Source organism: Falco biarmicus, chromosome W, assembly GCF_023638135.1.
Source record: "Falco biarmicus isolate bFalBia1 chromosome W, bFalBia1.pri, whole genome shotgun sequence".
In the NCBI taxonomy this organism is placed as follows: Eukaryota; Metazoa; Chordata; class Aves; order Falconiformes; family Falconidae; genus Falco; species Falco biarmicus.
In genome coordinates, this window is record NC_079310.1 from 23644604 (window position 1) to 23666382 (window position 21779).

The 21779-nt window shown below is 44.0% G+C and overlaps 1 pseudogene; it reads right to left on the reverse strand.

The window, feature by feature from the left end:
* Positions 1–20249, reverse strand: part of LOC130141930 (uncharacterized) — a 50825-nt pseudogene extending 30576 nt beyond the window's left edge.
* Between the last annotated feature and the right edge of the window lie 1530 nt (positions 20250–21779).

Here is a 21779-nt window from a genome sequence, read left to right on the forward strand (position 1 = left end):
ACCCCCCCACCCCCCCTCCCCGTGTCAATTGCTGAAGGTAGCTGGATTGCACAATTAATTCCTTTCTGCGTGCAAGTTAATTATGCCCATGACAAAGTCCAGGGCAAAGAAGGGTTCAGTTTGACAGGAACATCACAAATTCTCTGGACTCAGAGCATACAAAATGCTCAACCAACTCTAACCTGTAAAATCACCTTTGCCAAAGGGACTCCTCCTGCAATACAGGTGACTGGAATGATTGACATGGGAGCAGATGTAACTATTATGTCTGCGCACATCTGGCCTTGCTCTTGGCCTGTCTGTTCAGCAGGTTCCATATTGGCAGGAGTGGGTGGTGTGATGCAGCGTCCAAAGTTGGTATATGGTGCAAGTTTGAAGCCCCGAGGGCCAGACAGCAACAATCTGTCCCTATGTGCTTGATGTCCCTATGAATTTGTGGGGGTGGGATGTTTTGGGACAGTGGGGAGTTATTATTGGTACCCAGAAGGATTTTTAATAGGGACCACTGTGATGGAGTGTGTACAAAGACTTACTCTGCCTTTGACTTGGAAGACAGATACCCCTGTTTGGGTGGAACAGTGGCCTCTTCCTGAGGGAAAAAACGTGTAGCCCTCCAAAAATTAGTCAAAGAACAATTAGCACAAGGACACCTAGAACCTTCCTATAGTCCTTGGAATGCCCCTGTGTTTGTGATAAAAAAGAAATCAGGCAAATGGCATTTGTTACAAGATTTAAGGAAAGTAAATGATGTAATGGAGGGAATGGGAGCCCTGCAATCGGGCATGCCTTCCCCAACGATGATCCCGTGAAACTGGGACATTTTGATAATCGATTTAAAAAGATTGTTTTTTCAGTATTCCTTTACATGAAGCTGGTAAATGTTTGCTTTTTCAGTTCCTAGCAGAAACAACATGACTCCTTGTAAGCGATACCAATGGACGGTGTTGCTGCAGGGTATGAAAAACAGTCCTGCTATATGTCAATGGTATGTAGCAAAGGCTTTGTCACCTGTATGGAAACAATTTCCACAAGTATATTGTTATCATTATATGGATGATGTTCTTGTATCAGCTGCAAATAAGGCTGAACTTCAGCAAGTGTATCCAGTATTGCAGCAGTCGTTGGCCACCTTTGGGCTATGTATAGCACCAGAAAAGACTCAACAGCAAGCCCCGTGGAAATACTTGGGAGTTAAAGTGCTAGATCAAACGCTTGAGCCACAGTCTATCCAGCTCCCAGTAAACGTCAGAACCCTAAATGATTTGCAAAAATTATTAGGGACCATAAATTGGGTGAGGCCATACTTGGGCCTTACAACAGACCAATTGAAACCACTCTTTGATCTCTTGAAGGCTGACACTGATTTAATGTCTCCCCGATCACTAGCTAAGGAAGCCAGCTTAGCCCTAGAGAGGGTGGCCGATGGTCTGCAATAAAAAAGGGTACACCGTGTAGACTTAGAAACTCCGATAAGTTTATATATTGTCATTGCTAACTATCATCCCACGGGATTGTTGGGCCAATGGAATGAGTGCTGGCAAGATCCGCTACATGTCTTAGAGTGGTTATTTTTATCTGTACAACCATGGAGGACAGTGAGCACTCAGATTGAGCTAGTATCAAAAATCATCACCAAAGGACGTACGCGGTGCGTTCAGCTCACGGGCCAAGATCCCAATTACCTGATAATTCCCATTGAACGTGACTATGTAAGCTGGTGTTTGGCAAACAGTTTACCATTTCAGTTGGCTCCGGAAGGATTCAAGGGACAAATATCCTGTCATCTTCTCAGTCATAAATTATTACAAACTTATTCGGACATACAGATACTTCAAAAGCCGCTGTTAGCAGATAGCCCAGTGCAAGGCCCTACGGTCTTTACAGATGGTTCTGGGAAATCGGGAAAGGCAGTGGTCACTTGGTATGATGGAAAGCAATGGCAAGAGTTGATACACTTGACACGGGGATCACCTCAATTGGTTGAACTTAGTGCTGTCACTGTTGCCTTTAAAATGTTTTCTTGATGTGCTGTAAACATTGTTACAGACTCTGCTTATGTTGCGGATGTTGCACGACTCATTGACTGTGCACTGCTTAACAAGGTAAATTCAGAACAACTATTTTTTTTATTAAAAACATTATGGGTAATAGCGAGTCAACGTACACATAGATGCTACATCCTGCATGTCTGCAGTCACACTGGATTGCCAGGATTCATCTGTGAAGGAAATGCCCGTGCTGATGCTCTTGCAGCTCCCGCTTGGACTCCTCCAGTGCCGGATCTGATACGACAGGCCCTCATGTCTCATCAATTTTTTCATCAGGGGGCTCGGGCACTGCTCCGTCAATTTAAAATATCTTTTGTGGATGCAAAATCCATTATCGCTGCTTGTCCAGGGTGTCAGCAATTGGGTCCCAGACTAATGTTTCCACGAGGGGTCAATCCACATGGATATCAGTCCTTGGATCTGTGGCAAACTGATGTCACACATGTGCCTTCTTTCGGTTGTTTACAGTATGTTCATGTCTCCGTTGATACCTTCTCAAAAGTTGTGTGGGCGTCGGCCCATACTGGGGAGAAGGCTCTGGATGCCATTTCACATCTTCGACAGGCTTGGGCTGCTCTGGGGGTTCCGAAGCATCTCAAGACAGACAATGGACCAGCATATTCATCTGCACGCATGGCCAAGTTCCTTGCCTCTTGGGGGGGCAGAACATGTTACTGGCATCCTGCGTTCCCCAACTGGCCAAGCCATTGTGGAACGTGTTCATCATACTTTAAAGCTACTTCTTGAAAAACAGAAAGGGGGAATGGGTTCTGAGACTCCACATGCTTGTCTATGGAAAGCTGTGTATACGTTGAATTATTTGACTGTGCTGGCTGGGAAAGAATGTCCTGTGATTATCTCACGTTTCTTGTCTTTGCGGGGAGGAGATCCTCCTATCTGAGCAAAGGTTTTAATGAGAGATCTACAAACGGGAAAATGGACAGGCCCGTGGAATTTAATTACCTGGGGATGAGGGTATGCTTATGTCTCCACAGATGCAGGGCCACGGTGGCTTCCAGCTAGGTGTGTTAAGCCTGTTTTAGATCCTAGAATTGACAAGAGGACATCAGATACTGGCTGTTCCACAGAACCCTTGAGAGGGGCGTCAGAATATCTGGGTGACCCTGATGCGGAGGCTGAATCAGATGTAGCTTTGTTCCTTCTTAACTCAACCTGAACAGCCTTTCCACATATCCTGCCAAGAGCCCTACAATAGATGATAGACACAGCCTTTTTGGTTAAAAACAAAAAGGGGGAATTGTAGAGGAATGAAGGCAGTGGGTTGATTAGCATTGATAACATGCAGCTGTGGTCTTACCGCAGAGGAAGTGGGTTGATTGACATGGATGATGTGCAGCTGTAGCTCGTTCCCACTAAGTGGTTAAATAGCCCTGAGGATTGTGGGAGAGGGGGTTGGATAGAGGAGCAGCAGTGTGGTCTGACCTCTGGAGGAAGGAGATACAGCACAGATAGTAGAATCTGACCAATGGTAAAGTCTTGTTGCAGCCTGATAGCTTGCCTGTGCTACAACAAATAGCCATGCATCTTGGATTGGCATATGGCCCTGGCATTGCCGTTCCTGTACTGTGTGAGCTATTTTGTGGAAAGAAAAAACTCTTTCCTCATCTCCTCTGGGATTGACATGGCTAGCTTTGCTGCATGGCCTCCCAAGGTTCTTGTACATTCTTATGTAAGCTGCTTGATCCCATTAGCTAACATCACTGGCTTGTTGTTGAGTGTGTGGAATCTGGTTTGTTCCTGGCATAACAGTAAACAACTTGGTGAGGTGACAGAGAAACGTGCCCTGAGGCAGTCAATCCCTGGGTGGCAGGGTGTGTGGGAGGATTTGAGTGGGTGGATATCAGCAGCTCCTAATACTGTTTTAGGGCTTGGCCTATGCCTATTGAGCCTCTGTCCAGTACCATCAGAGTTAGCAGGGTAAGGAGGGCTTCTACATCTAACACCACCATGGCTGAGATGGGGACTCAAACCCCAACTACACTAATCACCCCGGTAGTCAAAAAGAAACAGGGGAAGTGGAGGTCAAGGGGTCCATATCATTGATTAGTAAGGGAGGAGGAAGGGTCTAATCAAGAAGCTGGTCCTTCAGCAAGGAAACAGGACGAAGTGACCGAAATCACCCAAGAGGTGGAAACCACCTGGTCTCTAACCCTGGGTGAACTTTGAGATATGCAGAACAATTACAGCCACCAGCCAGGTGAGTGGATTGCTGCCTGGTTTCTCTGATGCTGGGATAGTGAAGGCAACTGTCAGGAACTGGAAGGTAAGAAAGCCCAGCAGGTGGCATCCCTAGCTAGGGACCAGGGAACTGAGAAAGAAATCGGAAAAGAGGTGACAATCCACGGCTTCTCTAGGCATCTCCTGTTCTATGTGAAGGCGAGATATCCCATCAGGGAAGATTTTTTAAATTACTAAGGGAAGTGGATCACAGCTGAGGAAGGTGTCCAATATGTGAGAGAATTAGCAGTGGTGGAGGTTGTCTACAGCGACTCGAACTGTAGGGCAAGGCCTCAAGGACAAGAGTCCAAGCACTGTTAGCCTGATGAATGGAGACGTGTTAGAACTTGTAGGGCACCAAACCCTGGGAGGACAAGGAGTGTGAATAGATAACAATTAACAGGATGAGTCATGCTGAGAGAGGATAGGGGAGTGAGGAATGGATGGGGCCAAGGAGAGGTAACACCTTGCTGTTAATTGATGACTGTAAACACTTACTTTAAGTGTCCTTTGTTTGTAGTTAACCACCAATTAGGGATTGCCTAGCCTGCAATGCTTAGCTTAAAGAACCAATCTGTTTAAAGCGCGCAGCTTCTGAAAACATATAAACTCGTGATTGCGTACAATAAATCGACATTTGCTTGCATCAAGCAGCGTCCCGTCTCTCCATCGCAGCATCGGACAAGAACCAGGTCTCCAAAGATCCAGATGATGTCTGGTATACATGGGCCATGTGGAAGAGTTTTGTCTGAAATGCACTGGTGTCATATGCCAACATCCTGGCGATGATGGACTAGCCAGACCTCAAGATACCAACTGTGAAGAAACTGTCTTGCCAGCTCTGGTGTTTCAAAGAGAATCTCTTCCTTCTTTTCTCCACAAGCTAGTGTTTCAGCTACCAGAAGCACCTAATGGAGTCATTTTCCACCTGCCTGGAAGGAAAGGGAACCCCGGGCACTTGCTGCGTGGCACCCTGTGGTTCTTCCTGTGTGACCAGGGAGAGGACACAAGGAAATGGGTTGGAGACTCTACATATAAGCTATAAGCCTGTATACGTGAACTGAGGGGGAAAACAGCTGCTAAGAAGATGCCATCCAAGAAGGCTGCCACTCCAGGTGCTGTCAAGATGGTGGGAGGCAGCCAGCAATCCCCCAGATGTAAAAGAAGGTCTAAGAATGCCTCTCCTCTTGATTTTGGTGAAGGGACTTATGGTCTTGACACTGCAGGAGTCAGGTAGCAAATACTCCAACCCAGAATAAAGGGTCCCCACCTCTGGCCAGGCAGAGAAAACAGATGAATGGGTTTACTGGACTGTGTGGATTTGATGGCCTGGCACATCAGATCCATGGGAATATAAGGCTCTGGTAAACACCAGTGCACAGTGTACCCTAATACCATCAGGTACAAGGAGGCAGAACCCATCTGGATTTCTGGAACAACAAGGGCATCCCAACAGTTGTCTGGGTTGGAGACTGAGTTGAACCTAAAAGGGAACAAGTGGTAGAAGCATCCTACTGTGACAGGCCCAGAGGCCCCATGTATCCTCAGCAAAGACTATTTAAGAGGAAGGGACTTTAAGGACCCAAAAGGGTATCAATGTGAGCCTTTTGTTTAGCTGCCATGGACGCAGAGAAGATTAAATATCTGCCTGATGTCTCAGAGGATCCCTCTGTGGTGGGTTTGTGGTGTGTTGAAGAACAGCAGGTGTTGATTGCTATCATGATGGTGCACCAAGGGCAATAGCACACCAACTGAGATTCCCTGGTTCCCATCCATGAGTTGATTTATCAACTTGAGAGGCAAGGAGCAATCAGCAAGAGTCCCTCATCCTTTAATAGTCCCATATGGCTAGCGTGAAAGTCTGATGGAGGGTGGAGGCTAACAGTGGACTACTGTGGCCTGAACAAAGTCATGATGCTGTTGAGTGCTGCCATCCAGGACATGTTAGAACTCCAGTGTTAATTGGAGTCAAAGGCTACCAAGTGGTATGCAACAAATGATACTGCCAATGCTTTTTTTTTTTTTTTTCCAATTCCTTTGGCATTAGAATGCAAGCCACAGTTTGCTTTCATGTAGAGGGATGTCCAATATACCTGGAATTGACTACCCCAGGGGTGGAAGCACAGCCCTACCATTTGCCATGGACTGATCCAGACTGTACTGGAACGGAGCAAAGCCCCTGAACATCTGCAATATATTGACTATGGCGTACGAGGCATGGACTTTGCCAGGATGGTAAACCAAAGACTTTTATTGTTAGTTAGTTACAGCTTTTATAAGTTTATACTCTGTACACGCGCTGCTAAAAGCTTTATTATTGGTCAAACTCTACTGTCCACGCACCCAGCCGCTGTTCACTATAGGCTACTCTCTGCTGTTCACACTGTATCCTTATTTTCTAGAGGTGAGATCACATTCCTCCTTTGTTTCTGTCTCATCCGGGTTTCTTCTCATACTCCCTCAAAGTTATTTACCTCTTTGCTGCAGGATCACAGCTGCACATAGTCAAAGCAAGGCCAAAGCTGCACATTATCAATGTCAAAACAATCCACTGTCTCCGCTTCCTACAACTGACAACATCATCATGTGGGGCAATGCAGCAGGGGAAATGTTTGAGAAAGAGAAAAGAATAATCCAGATCCTTCTGAAAGCTTGTTTTGTCATTAAAAAAAGCAAGCTCAAAGGATCTGCATGGGAGATCTAATTCATGGAAAGATGGACATCATCATAACCCTATGGATGTGATCAGTAAGATTACAGCCATGTCCCCACCAGCTAACAAGAAAAACAAGCTTTCCCAGGCATCATGGGTTTCTGGAGAATGCATATGCCGGGTTGCAGTCAACTTGTGAGCCCTTTCTGTTGAGTGACCTGAAAGAAGAACTATCGTGAGTGGGACCCAGAGCAACAAAAAGCCTTTGAGTGTATCATAAAGGAAATAGCTCATGCAGTAGCTCTTGGGCCTGTCCAGACAGTAAGAGCTGTGCATAATGTGCTCTACAATGCAGGTGAAGAGCATGGCCTCACCTGGAGCCTCTGGGAGAAAACACCTGGAGAAACCCAAGTTCAACCTCTAGGGTTCTGGAGCCAGGGTGTAAGGATCAGAATCCTACTATACCCTGACTGAATAAGAGATAGTAGCAGCATATGAGGGGGTTCAAGCTGCTTCAGAAGTTGTTGGTACAGAAGCCCAGCTCCTCTTGCCACCAGGATTGCCTGTGCTGTACTTGGATGTTCAAAGGAAGGTTCCTCTCTACGCATCATGAAACCTACGCTACGCAGAGTAAATGGGTAGCATTGATCATGCAACGGGCTCAAATGGGGTAACTCAACCACCTAGGAATCCTGGAAGAGATCATGAACTGGCCAGAAGGCAGACATCTTGGAGCATTGCCCAAGGAGATGACCTGTGCCCAAGCAGCAGCACCATATAATGAGTTACACAAAGATGGAAGGCACCATGGTCTGTTTACTGATGGATCCTGTCATGTGGTAGGAAACCATCAGAAGTGGAAAGCTGCTGTGTGGAGTCCCACACAACAAGTCATTGAAGCCACTGAAGGAGAGGGTGAGTCAAGTGTTGTGGTTTAACCCCAGCCAGCAACCAAGCACCACGCAGCCACTTGCTCACTTCCCCCCCAACCCGGAGGGGTGTGGAGGAGAATCAGAAAGGAATGTAAAACTCGAGGGTTGAGATAAGAACAATTTAATAATTGAAACAGAATAAAAAGGAAATAACAATAAGAACAGCAACAATAACAACAACAAAACCAACAGTAGTTATAATGGAAAGGTGGGGGAAAGGATAAAATCCAAAGGAAAAGGGAAAAGGAAAAAAACAAGTGATGAACAGTACAACTGCTCATCACCCGCTGAACGATACCCAGCCAGTCCCTGGGGCAAGGATCCCCAGGCCCCAGCTAACACATCCCACCCCCATCCCCCATGTTTATATACCAAGCATGACGTCCCATGGTATGGAATACCTCTTTGGCTGGTTCAAGTCAGCTGACCTGGCTTTGTCTGCTCCAAATTTCTTGTGCCCCTCCAGCCCTCTGGCTGGCAAGGCCTGAGAAGCCAAAAAGTCCTTGACTTAGTATAAACATCACCCAGCAACAACTAAAGACATCAGTGCGTTATCAACATTGTTCTCACATCAGAGCCAAAACACAGCACTGTACTAGCTACTAAGAAGAAAGTTAACTCCATCCCAGCCGAAACCAGGACAGTCAAGTCAGTTTGCCGAAGTGAAAGCCATCCAACTAGCCCTAGAGACTGCAGAACAAGAAAAGTGTCCAGTACTCTATACTGACTCCTGGATGATGGTTGATGCCCTATGGGGGTGGCTACAGCAGTGGAAGAAGATCAAATGGCAGCACAGGGGTAAACCCCTCTGGGCTGCTGCATTGTGGCAAGACATCATTAACCAGGAAAAAAAGCATTTTGCTGTAAAGGTGTGCTCAAGTGCCCAAGAGCTGTGCCACAAAAGAATATCAGAACAAGAAGCAGGTAGACTAGCCCTCCAGAATTGAAGTAGCTCAGATGGACCTGGATTGAGAGTGTGAGTGTGAGCTATTTGTAGCCCATGAAACATCAGGACATCTAGGGAGAGATGCAACATACAGATGGGCTCGTGATCAAGGGGTGGACCTGACCATGGAGGCCATCACACAGGTCATCCACGAATGTGAAACATGCTGCAATCAAGTGAGCTACATGAGTAAAATCTCCCTGGAATAGAAGGTGGTGGCTGGGTTTTCTATATGGTGAGGCCTGACAAATTGACTACATTGGACCACTGGCCATCCCCAGGAAAGCAGGGCTCCATCACGCGTAAGGGTTACTTGGGAAGACAAACGCCATAATGCCAAATGTCCCCACCTTTGTCCTTCTTCCCCCAGTTTATATACATAGCATGACATCATGGGGCTTACTTGTCCTGGTTTCAGCTGGGATAGAAATAATTTTCAAATTAGTAGCTAGTAAAGTGCTATGTTTTGGCTATGATGTGAGAGCAATGCTGATAACACGCTGATGGTTTTAGTTGTTGCTGGGTGATGTTTATACTAAGTCAAGGACCTTTCAGTTTCTTGGGCCCTGCCAGCCAGAGGGCTGGAGGGGGAACAGGACACTGGGATGGGACACAGCCAGGACAGGTGACCCAAGCTAGCCAAAGAGGTATTCCATACCATATGACATCATGCTGAGTATATAAACTGGGGGAAGAAGGAAGGGGACATCTGGCATTATGACGTTTGTCTTCCCAAGTAACCGTTACGCCTGATGGAGCCCTGCTTTCCTGGGGATGGCTGAACACCTGCCTGCCCATGGGAAGTGCTGAATGAATTCCTTGCTTTGCTTTGCTTGCATGCGTGGCTTCTGCTTTACCTATTAAAGTGTTCTTACCTTAAACCTTGAGTTTTACATTCTTTTCTGATTCTCCTCCCCATCCCTCTGGGTGAGGGGGAGTGAGCAACTGGCTGCATGGTGCTTGGTTGCCAGCTGGGGTTAAACCATGACAGTCCTCTTTGGTGCCAAACGTGGGGCTCGAAAGGTTTGAGAAAACAACAGATTTGATTGGAATGTGCTAGATCAAATTCATAGCTGTTATTGCTGTTTAGCTATTAGGGGCAGATTTCTGTGCTTGCCATGGGGCTTGCTTGCCTTACTGAATATTAGAGTCTAGTGCTCGTTAATGGCTGCTTCTTGCTTTCGCTGCTTGCTGTACTGCTTATCATCTTACTGTGCTGTGCCCAGGAACATTCTGATAACAGCAGTGGTGATGTGCCTGGGCTGGCAGGTGGCCAGGGCATTGCTGCTGTTTCTGTGCTGCTGTACTGGACAGGCTGGAACTCCAGTGTGAACTCCAGTCAAAGGGACTGTGACCTGTGGATGAGTCCACGTGGGAGCAGGACATCCCAAAGCCCCTGTGGCCATGAATAAGCCCATGCCTGAGCAGGTATATCATGGAGTGTTTGTGCCCATGGATATGTCTGTGCTGCAGCAGGTATGCCTCTGAAGGGATTGTGGCCCAAGGACAAGTCCATGCTGGAGAAGGTACACCTCAAAGCATCTGTGGCTGTGTGTGGATAACTGGCTAGCTGAAAAGGGTCACATAGACATAGTCCAGCTGGCTGGACAAAAATGCACATCGCTCTCAGCTTATCTGAAGTAAAGCAAAATACACTGTCCTTGGCTGTTCTTGTTACTAATAACAGGAAGATCGTGGTGGGAAAAGAATGTTGCAGGTGGGAACAGAAAACTACAGAAGAGAAACTAGGGGCGGGCTTGGTATTTAGGCAACTAACCAATAATGAGCTTAACTTTTGTAATATGTATGAGCTAATTATAAGAAGGCATAAAAGGTGACTGTAAGACAGAATAAACAAAGTCTGCTGATCACTCATATTGAGTGACTGTGTCTTCCCTCTGTCGCGACAAATGGCGCCCGAACAGGGACCCTAGAGAGGGCTGAACCTGCGAGCCACGGTTCGACGGAGATTCGGGTACCGGTCCTGAAAGCAGCGCAGGAGGCGGAAGGGCACAGTCCCCGCGCCCGGGAGCACCTACAGAGGGTCCCGCCGGCCACGCGTCGCCGGAGTCTCGCAAAGGCTGCAACAGCGCTGACGACGGTACGGAGAGACAAGCGACGTACGATTCGCTCATATGCTTTTTAGAAAAGCGGAGCGTTCGGGACATAGACTGTAAAAAGGCATTACCCGGGTTATTAGCGTATGGGGTAGCATCCGGGTCCCCCGCGGCAGCGGCGAGCGGCGGCGCAGCCCGGCAGGCCCCGTCCCGGCCGCGGTTTCTCTCCGAGGCGGCACCCCCCCCCTCCGATCGGCGCCATGGCGATGCAAGCGGCCAAGCGAGCTGACATCCGGCTGCCCCCAGAGGTCAGTCGGGTCCTTTATATTCGGAACCTGCCGTATGAAATCACAGCGGAGGAAATGTAGGATATCTTTGGGAAATACGGACCTAGTCGACAAATCAGAGTTGGAAACTCTCCTGAAACAAGAGGAACAGCTTAAGCTTCTCAAGGAAAAATACGGAATTGATTACAAACCCACCAACCCCCCCCCCCCCCCCAAAAAAAAAAAAAGTGCTTCAGATGTCACCTACAAGAAATGGGTTTCTGCCTTGACCTAGCAAACATCTCTGTGCTTAAAGAGAAGCCTTTTTGCCTTGATGGAGATAATTTATTCTGTATTCTGTATTTATGCTGTATTCTGAATGTGGAAATTGGTTGGGACTAGGAGGCTGGCTTAAAGGCATTTTGCAAACGGGATTATTATTTATGATCATTATTGTAATAATAGTTTTTTGATCAAAACCAGCCAAAATTATTTGTAAGCATTAGGCATATCTGAAGAGAATGCCTTTATTTGAATCAGCAGTTAAGGTGTAGTTTAGTCTGAGGCTGTGGTTTTATCTGCTTCTGGTGAATTTTTGAAGTGATGAAATCAGAGATACAAGGTATACTAAGAGTTATGAGGTAATAAGGTAATAATCTAAGTAAGGGTGCTGTCTTTTATATCTACAAGTGCAATATGCTTTTATGTAGCAGAGAGAAACTTTAACAATAATGTTGCTTGAGCGAGATGTGCATGTGACAACTTGGGAAAAGGGATATCACAACTGGAGTGCAACAGTGTTTCTACGTCTGGCAGAGTGAAATCTTTCAAGACCTGAGTTTAGACAGTCTAAAATAAATTGTTAGTATTCAGAAAACCCATCTTAAGCCTCTTTTGCTTACATAGTGTTATGGAAGTCAACTGCTTTTGTAGAGAATTAATGATTTTTTAATACATATTAACGAATACTACTATTTTAACTTGAGGCAGTTGAGTGAGAAATACTCACGTGTAGCATTTGAGGGAATGTCAGCATAAATCGCACTTACAGTAAGACTGCATTTTTAATTACTGTACTCGTTAAGATTCGATGATGCCATAAGGCTAAGGCCTTTTATCACAGATCGGTTCTGAACTAAAAGGTGTGTGCACATGTAGATATGCACATTTGTGTTATTTTCCTTAATTGGCTACAAAATAATATAATTAGGTTGGGGACTAGATCTTGGGAATTTGTCTATTATACTTCTGTTTGTTAAGGAACGTGCATAACACACAGCACCCATGTAGGCTTGGCTTGTGGCACAGTTGTCAAATTTAGCATAGACATTCAGACAGATAAGCAACGTACTCTTCTTGTGTGTATGACCTACAAGCCATTATGGCTTAGTGTGTAAATCTGTATGTAACTATTGAAAAATCCCCTTATGAATGTATATAGCTTAGAACTAATTTTTTCCCTTTGTTAATTCTTTGATATCAATGAGGAATTCTTCAGAAACTGTATGGACTGGTTGGTTGCATAAGGGTAGTTGTTATTTGGACGGAAAATTGTTAATGGTCAGGGATTTTCCACTAAAATATTTGCAAATATTCCTAGTCAAACATCAGTTTGGTTTCTTTTGGGGTTTTGAGCTTGCATTAGTCCATGTTCAGAACTGTAAAATTACCTTTGAAGTTTTTAAACTTTTTATATCACTGGAACAGAAAGAGCATCTAAATTAAAGCGTCAAGCTAACTTTATTTTTCAAGTATTTCAGGAATTATACTTCTGAACTGAGATTTTATAAGTTGGCTGTGTATTTTCCTGTGTTAAAACGCTGTTATTGAAAATGGTCAACCAAGCCTATGTCGCCCAAAATAAAAACGGGGGAACTGTGGATAACTGGCTAGCTGAAAAGGGTCACATAGACATAGTCCAGCTGGCTGGACAAAAATGCACATCGCTCTCAGCTTATCTGAAGTAAAGCAAAATACACTGTCCTTGGCTGTTCTTGTTACTAATAACAGGAAGATCGTGGTGGGAAAAGAATGTTGCAGGTGGGAACAGAAAACTACAGAAGAGAAACTAGGGGCAGGCTTGGTATTTAGGCAACTAACCAATAATGAGCTTAACTTTTGTAATATGTATGAGCTAATTATAAGAAGGCATAAAAGGTGACTGTAAGACAGAATAAACAAAGTCTGCTGATCACTCATATTGAGTGACTGTGTCTTCCCTCCGTCGCAACAGCTATGGATTAGTCCATGCTGCAGGAGGTACACCTTGAAGCATCAGTGGCTGTGCATGAGGTCATGCTGGAGCACCTCAAAGATGTGGCCATGGATAAGCCCATGGTAGAACAGGTACAGCCCTGGAGGGATTGTGGCCAGGGATAAGGCCATGCTGGAGCTGATTTACTTCTGAAGGGACTGTGGCTGTGGGTAAGGCCACACTGGTGCAGGTCTATGGTCATGGCCCCTGGAGAGACTGTGGCTTGTAGCTGAGACTCCACTTGGAGCAGGTACAACCCTAAGGGACTGCAGTCTGTGGATAAGTCCAAGCCAGAGCAGGGGCAAGGGGAGTAAGTATTGTTTAAGTAAAAAGAAAGAAAAAGAAAAAGATTGTGGTGAATATTCATATTTCCTGGCCACCAGACAGAAAAACACTGCAATGTTAAACCCTACAGGGTGGTCCGAAGGGACCAGGGTTGGAGATTGTAATGGATATACCTTTAAATTGTTGTAACCCATGATTTGAGTTTCATGTTATAGGAATGACTATAGCAGGAACCACCTGAACCACTGGAGGACAAGGCTTACAAGAAGCAGTGCAAGCACAACAGTGACCCGACATGAGCTGGCTTTGTTGCCCGATAATCCCATAGAACACACAACCTCTCTTCTCCTGAGTGACCACCATAAGAGATCGTGTTCATGGACTAAATGAACTCAATGGACATTTTGTGGACATTTGATAGACATTTTTACAGGGGTGGTGCATAGACCAGGGGAATGATATCTGCATAATATATCAAAGGATGATGGTGTTTAATGAGGTGGTATTGGGAAGTGTGGCATGAATTAAATGGTATGGAATAAGGGGTGGATACTGCCCTGGTTTCATCTGGGATAGAGTTAGTTTTCTTCTTAGTAGCTAGTACAGTGCTGTGTTTTGGCTCTGATGTGAAAGCAATGTTGATAGGACACTGATGGTTTTAGCTGTTGTTGGGTGATGTTTATACTAAATCAAGGACTTTTTGGTTTCCTGGGCCTTGCCTGCCTTGTTTGCAAACGGCCCTACAACAGATGATAAACACGGCCTTTTTGGTTGAAAAACAAAAAGGGGGAAATGAGGGATATGAGGGATTAGACTGGGCTGCTGGTGGCTCAGGCTTCAATGATGAGATAGAGCTGTGTCTTTAAAGAGAGCGAGCCACAATCTTGACCAAGTGAACTCAAAGACAAGAAGGAAGAGAGAGAAAACAGGATATGAAGCAAGGCTAGAGCTGGATGCGGGGTGACATGTCAGCTTCTGGCTGAGAACATGAAACCCACACATCTTAGCCAATCAATAGTTGTTGCTGAGCATGCTAGATGTAAGGATAACCAATTGGAGAAGCTGGGGGAAGGGTATATAAACCTGGAGATTCAAATAAAGGTGAGTTTTTTGATGCTTGCTATTTTGTTCGTGTTGCGTTATTTCCTGACCGCTATAACTCAATAACAACAGCTGTCATGCCCAGAAAGGCTCGCAGTTCTCTCACCGTCTGTGGTCTGGGCATCTGGCAGACGGCTTCTATCCTCGCTGTTCCCAAAGAATGTTGTCCACAAGAAACTTCATAACCCAGGTACATCACTTTCTCTTGCACCAGCTGCACCTTCTGTTGAGAGACTTGATAGCCGCTTAAACCCAGAAAGTTTAAAAAGAGAGATTGTCCACTGGACACATTCTTCCTTTGTTTCAGTTGCTATTAGCAGATCATCTACATATTGTAGAACACCATCTCCCAGTAGCTGCTGCCATAGCCCTAATTCTTTAGCTAACTGATTGCCGAATAAAGTGGAGCTGTTTTTAAACCCTTGAGGTAACACTGTCCAGGCTAACTGCATCTTTCTTCCACTGGAAACTGATTCCCATTCAAAGATGAGTATCTTTTTGCTCTCCTGTGCTAAGGGAAGGCGGAAAATGCATCCTTCAAATCTAACGCTGTAAACCAAATCAAACTGTTTCAGATTATCTTAAGATTTTACTGAATCTATATTTTGTGTTTATGTAACAGTTATAAGAACATTTTGATTCTAAGGAGTTAACCTTCATGATAGAATTATGTTAGCACTTATTAACCAATGACGTATGAATTGCTGTGCTGCTTGTTATCCGAGACTGTTACTTGAAGTCCCTATGTTATAGACCATAATAACCTTAGTCTTTGCTCTCTAGACCATAACCAGAGCACCTGGGTTCTATTGTGTATAGGATGAGTTATTGGACAGCTTGGCAAGGCAGATATCCAGCCTTCCAGCTTGGCAACAAAACTTACTTTTAAAGTGTCCTGAGGTGAACTCCCTTCATTATAATACTAAAAATCACGCCCACAGGTCAAGACGACCCTTCCCCCACGCAAGTGTAGTAACAGAAAAGGATGACACAGCAAATATTACAATTATATGCAAATTACTAACCAATCATTGTAACTGGGAGTGTACGACCTTGTAATTTTGTGTGTAAATGTAACTGTAAAATCTACACAGGTGTGCTTGATTTGTGGAGATGCCACCAAGCACCCAGTGCTGCAATAAAGGAGTGCCTGCTTCTTAATGCTACATTGGTGTTAAGAGGTTTGATTCCCAATTTTGGTGACAGAACTGTCCCTTAATTTTGTCAAAAGAGTGTATGAATTTGCAACTACTGGGTGTATGGTTTTAGCTATTCCATTTACTGCTCTTAAATTCTGAAACAATTTATAAGCTCCATTTGGTTTCCAATTTTATATTTAAGAGTTTTCAAAAGGTATGCTTTCTCTGATTGGCCAGTGGTTCCTGTGACAAGAACAAATTTATCACTTTTAGGCACCAATTCCTGATTTAAAACAGAAAAATCCATTAATCACACATCTATCTATATAAAAACACATATGCATGAGTCAAACAGCAATAGAATCTACTCCACTGAGTTTCTTCTAATCTCTGGTTAAACCCACACCAAATACACCACAAATTCAAGGTTCTATCTAATCTTATTTCCTGGTTTCCCCTTGGTCCCAAAATATATTTATCTCATCTATTACATTTACATCTAACATAAAGAGGGCAATTACAAAAGAATCATTCTTATTCTTGGTCTTACACAGTGTGGTATGCTTACAGTTAACTTTTCAACATCACCTCCCATAAATCTTCTAACAATGTAGTTACTAAGACTTCAAGAACCAAATCATTTGGCACACTGCCCTCAGCAATGAGTTTTCTCGAGCAACTCGGGCAAAGAAACAATAACAGGTGTTTCACACAATTTAGGTAACAAAAATGTTCTAGATCCACAATACCCTTTCCAATAACAAACGAAACAACACAAAAACCAAATACAATCGCAGCTCCAATTCATAACATGCAAACACAAAAGACTTAGTCAAAACAAGACAAGACGAGAGGGGTCCCCACATTCAATCACACCAGGGACACAGCCCACTTCCCTCCGGAGGACTACAAGCATCCTTAATTCCAGGAATGCTGTACATACCAGGTAGAGGGAGTGGATCCCTGTACAGGGAATTAATCCCTCTTAAGGAGAAGTCTTTCCTTCTCCATCCTGCAACCAAGACGTCTCGTGTTGACTTACAGGTTATGGCCAGACAGAACAGGTCAGGAAAATATATAAATGTATATATTTTTATTTCTGAGCACTTCCTGGTACAAAGGAAGTAGGCAGCCAATCATAAGGAGTTCTAAGAACATATAGGTAAGATAGTGTCAAAAATAGACATCAGCCAACCACAAAGCAGTATGAAAACACATGGGGAATGACACCATCAAAAATGGCAGCCTCCCTATAAGTAGTCAGTGGGGGCTTCCTTTTCTGGGTACACTGGTAGGAGTGGCTAGTCCTGCCAGCCAATCACAGGGCTACCTGAGAATACTTGGGTATGACAGTGTCAACAAATTGCCATCAACCAGAGAGCAGTATGAAAACACATGGGTTATGTTATAAACAACCAGAATCCAATTTTATAAAAATCATACAATTTTATTTAGGTTCAATCAATTTAGGCTGAGAAGCAATAAGCAAAGCAGCGCTGGGTATGCAGAGAGCCTCCCTTAGGTCCACCACACACACACCGAGTTCTAGAAGCAGTGTCTTTTATACCAGCATCTTAACCGAAGAGGGTCCCCTGTGGAGAGTCGGCCAAGTCACGACAATCACACCAATATGGCTACATGCCGTGCTCACTTTATTAAACAAACAGGTCATATTTATAACTTAAACCAACCGCTCACAAGACTTTACACACAGGTGATTGGATAAAAGTCTCTGCCCACGCGGGCGTCCGTGTCGCTGATCGGTGAGCATGCTGCAGGCGCCTGATCAGTGTGCCGATGAGAGTGTGCTGATTTCGCGGTTCCCAGGACTTGCTCTGCACCTGGCTTCTTGTTTGTGCAGAGCTTGTTTTCTTTCTCACACTGCTTGTTCCCAGGACAATTTAAAGTTGCTCTGCAGCTTCAACTAACAGGCCTGGGTTGTCCAACCCGGACAATGGTAACATATGTCCTCAATCTTTTAAAAATTCCTCGACACTTGACCAATCTCTTTTCGCCAGATAATCGTCCTGTTGTTCTTCCATTGGGTCATTTGAGTTGCTGGGGTACGCCTCCTCCTCCTATTGGGTCTTTTAGAAGTCTCGAGGTCTTTGTCTCTTGGCGTGCTTTTCTCTTATTGGATCTTTTGAAAGTCTCATGGTTTCATCTTTCGGCAGGCTTTTCTAAGCAGCAGTTGCATCAGTTCTAGGGGGGTTTCTCAGAAGTGGTTACATTGTTTCAAGCGAGAAGCGCACTCACCTGTATTTTATTCTTACATATTCTCAATTTGTGATAAACACAGTCATGATTGTAAGAAACTATGGACTAGAGTATTGTTTATTAAGATTTATGTTAAGCCCAATGTAAAGATTAGGCAACAAAAGATAAGATAACCGCCAGGTGTCCAGGATGCCGCTTGTGAAAGATAAGATAACCGCCAGGTGTCCAGGATGCCGCTTGTGCATATGAATGAAGGGTCAACACCTCCACTACTTCATGAACACGAAAGTAAAAAAAGTATAAAAAGGGACTGTTTGAACTGCTCAGGACGGCAGTTGGCGGAGCGCAGACTCCCCTGTCGTCCAGCGCTGTCTTTGCTCGTATTCTACTTGCTGTAATTAATAAAAATTTTAATTGGATTATGATCCATTGTGGTCTCAATTTATAACATGATTCATGTCAAAATAGAATATAGTGTGATAAGTGTAATTGTTGTACCCTATGTAAATCTAAAATAGTTTGTGACCATTATAACATGTATCACAATTGTAATGAATAGGCGCATGTGCTTCTCCTTTGAGACAATATAAAAGCTCCCTCTTTCCCTGAGGCAATCGCTGCTTAGAAAAACCCGCCAAAGGAGACAAAGAAAGCACACCAGGGAAAGCCTGCCAAAGGAGACAAAGACCCTGAGATTCAAAAAAGCACTCCAAAGAAGACCCAATAGGAGGAGAAGGTGTACCCTAACGGCCCAGTGGGGAAAGAGCAGGACGAACATCTGGCGAGAAGAGATTGGTCAAGATGCTGGTATAAAAGACGCTGCTTTTAGGACTCAGATGTGTGTGTGGTGGAGCTAGTTGAGTTCTCCATGCACCCAGCGCTGTTTTTGCTTATTGTTTCTCAACCTAAATTGATTGAACCCAAAATAAAATTGTTTTAATTGTTATAGTTTATAACAAATTTGATTCAAACATTCATCACAATTGTGATATAGGTTATAGGGGTCACAAATTATTTTAGATTCATCCAGGGCACAACAATTACACTTATCACACCATATTCTATTTTGACACGAATCATGCCTATGTTTTCCACAGTTATTATCTTCAACCAAATGGCAGTTCCCTGCTTTAAAATGATAGCTCCCCTGCCATAAAATGGCGTCTGAAAGAAAACGTTGGTCTCCTGTGTATGTAGGGGAAGGGACATCCTGGTTTGATGTACTTCCAGATAAACTGGAAGAGGTGCCAATCACAACAGACCATGTGACCAGAAGAGGGGAAAGACTTCTGGGGCAAATGCCCCTAAGGCTTCATGCAGGGAGGCAGTACTTCTGCCAAAAGCTGGGGGTGGGGCATCTCTCACTTTTTATCTTTGATAACAGTTATGTCTATACTACTGCTCACTCTTTAATTCTTGATTTGTTTATGAGCAGTATTTATACAAGTTTCCCGTCTTTCTGGCATGTCACATCTCTTTTTTTTCATAGCTGCCACAATCCTGATGCATAAATAGTTTTCCCTGAAAATTTTTATTACCCCAGTGAGTGTGTGTTTCTTTTCCATTGCTGCAGTTGCTGTTCCCTAGTCCAAAGCAGAGTGCTTGTCACTACTTTAGAACAGGTCAGCAAATAGTCATGAGGTGGCTTTTAGCACAAGCCCCATATTTAATATGAACAGTACTGAAATTTGTTCACCCAATGGCTAGTTAGCAATTTGAAGCTTTCATTATTTCTTTTCAATATTCTTAATGTTGATCAGGAAAAAGAGACAGCAATTAGGCCATAATTATTTGCTTTATGCCTGACTTGATGCCTTAGAAAAAGCACTTAATTTTTCTGTTAGGGAAACCTTGGTTTCCCAGTCTGTTTTAAACAGTAGTGATATCCTGACCATGGAAGTCAAAGCACTAAGCACTTTGACCCTGATCCAAACATGCCTACACAAATTGACTTTCATAGCACTTTGTAGACAATTTAAAATTAAACATAGATTAAGTCTGCAATGCCTCAGGGAATTTATTAGACTCACATATTTCTGATAGGGTCCTCCAAGTCGCTGCTCCCGATTATAGGAATATTTGGAACACAGATGCTCCCAATGTATAACTCCATAATGAGTGGCTAGAGGCATGCAAGTCAATAAATATCTATTTTGGGGACCTACACCAGTGGTCTGTAAGTGGGCTCAAAGTGTTTCCATGTGCTTGATAAACACATTCACTTCATTTAGAAAGGAATGGCAAGTAAGACACAATCACAGCTCTGAAGTGTCAGAAGCCATCCTCCACTGGTAGTTTGTATTGAAGATTTGTGTCTTCTTATCTTGGATTAAAGTTGTTCCTATACTACTTGTACTCCCTGCTTGGCAACACTGTCTAATAACACAGCTGAATGTTTCATATTAGTAATTTTAAAAGTTGGGGGGGGGGGGGGGAGGTGTCCAGATGGGAGCATTTTCCAAACTGATTCTCCAAATCCTGAATTTTGTGTGTGTGCATTTACAGACTTGTTTCCCTTTAGTTTAGAAGATTATGACGTCCTTCCTGTGATGTGGAGAATAAGCTGCCTTGTAGCAACTTTACTAAATTTCTTTCTTACCACTTTATGTCTCACATTGCCATAATGTATGCAAAGTGCTTAGCTCCTCAAGAGAGCTTTACAGATCATTTTCCTCCAATAATAGGCAAATCAGCAGCAAAAACACTTCATGGTTTAAACGTACTAACAGAAGTCTGATTGCAAAAATATGTACTGTATAGTAACTTCCTCAGTCAGAAAGGCTCAGCATTTTCACGAGTAGATATTATATTTTTCAAAATCTCTCTCTTTTTTCAGCTATTCAGAGTATATACAGCCAAGAGGCATTTATTGCCTCTGCACTACCAACTGCCCTTGACCTAACAACTTTATTGATTTTCCACCCTTGTCTTTATTCCTATTGGTCTATGAGGACAGACACTGCTATTGGTGTCTCTCAGCTATTAATTATAATCTATATGATAAGCATGAAGGAAGCCCTTTAAAGAAGAATGGTATTCTAATAAATGTTCACATACATGTAGAAATAGACAGGCAAGGAGAAGAGAATACATATTCCAGGTTATAGTATGATTGCAAGCCCTTTCTATTGAGTGACCAGTAAGAAAAATTACTTTCAATGGGGCTTTGAGCAGCAGCAAGCCTTTGAACAAAGTAAATGGGAGATAGTTCAAGCAATAGCACTTAGGCCAGTCCGGACAGGACAAGATGTGAAAAACATGCCTTAAACTGCAGCCAGGGATAATGGCCCCACCTGCAGCCTCTGGCAGAAAGCACAAGGGGAGACTCAAGGTCAACCTCTAGGGTTTTGAAGCTGGGAATATAGGGGTTCTAAAGCCTGTTCCACTCCAACTGAAAAAGAAATAATAGAAGCATATGAAGGAATTCAAGCTGCTTCAGAAGTAGGTGGTATTGAACCACACCTCCTTTTGACACCTTCATTGCTTATGCTGAGTTGGATGTTCAAAGGGAGGGTCCCCTCTACACATCATGCATCTGGTGATACATGGAGTAAGTGGGCTGTGCTGATAACACAATGGGCTCTAATGGGAAACTCCAACTTCCTAGGAAACTTTGAAGTAATGATGGACTGACCAGAAGGTA